This window comes from Arachis duranensis, chromosome 5 (assembly GCF_000817695.3).
Source record: "Arachis duranensis cultivar V14167 chromosome 5, aradu.V14167.gnm2.J7QH, whole genome shotgun sequence".
In the NCBI taxonomy this organism is placed as follows: Eukaryota; Viridiplantae; Streptophyta; class Magnoliopsida; order Fabales; family Fabaceae; genus Arachis; species Arachis duranensis.
The window spans coordinates 47,539,487-47,539,972 of record NC_029776.3 but is presented as its reverse complement, the minus strand read 5'-3'; positions in this window follow the sequence as shown (position 1 = coordinate 47,539,972).

Here is a 486-nt window from a genome sequence, read left to right as displayed (position 1 = left end):
AGCTATTACCTAGGCGTCACAATCTCTGACCTGGAGCAAGTGGGACGAACCACAACCCTTGCTACTACCCAGGTATCTTAAGTATTAACCCGGAGCAAGCGGGACAAACCACAACCCTTGCTACTACCCAGGTATCTTAAGCATTAACCCGGAGCAAGCGGGACGAACCACAACCCTTGCTACTACCCAGGTATCTTAAGCATATATTCATTCAATCTCATTTCCTATTATCAATCCTCATTGTTATCAAATCTCAAACATTAACCTGGAGCAAGTTGGACGAACCACAACCCTTACTACTACCCAGGTATAACAAATACATTCATTCAAAACTCCATAATTAAACTCATTTATCATAAACATCCTTTTCCGTCTCACACCCGGAGCAAGTGGACAACGCCACTGCCTACTACCCGGGGTTACACATCACATTTCAACATATTCCATTATTATCCATTTAACACATTCATTCATTAATCATATATG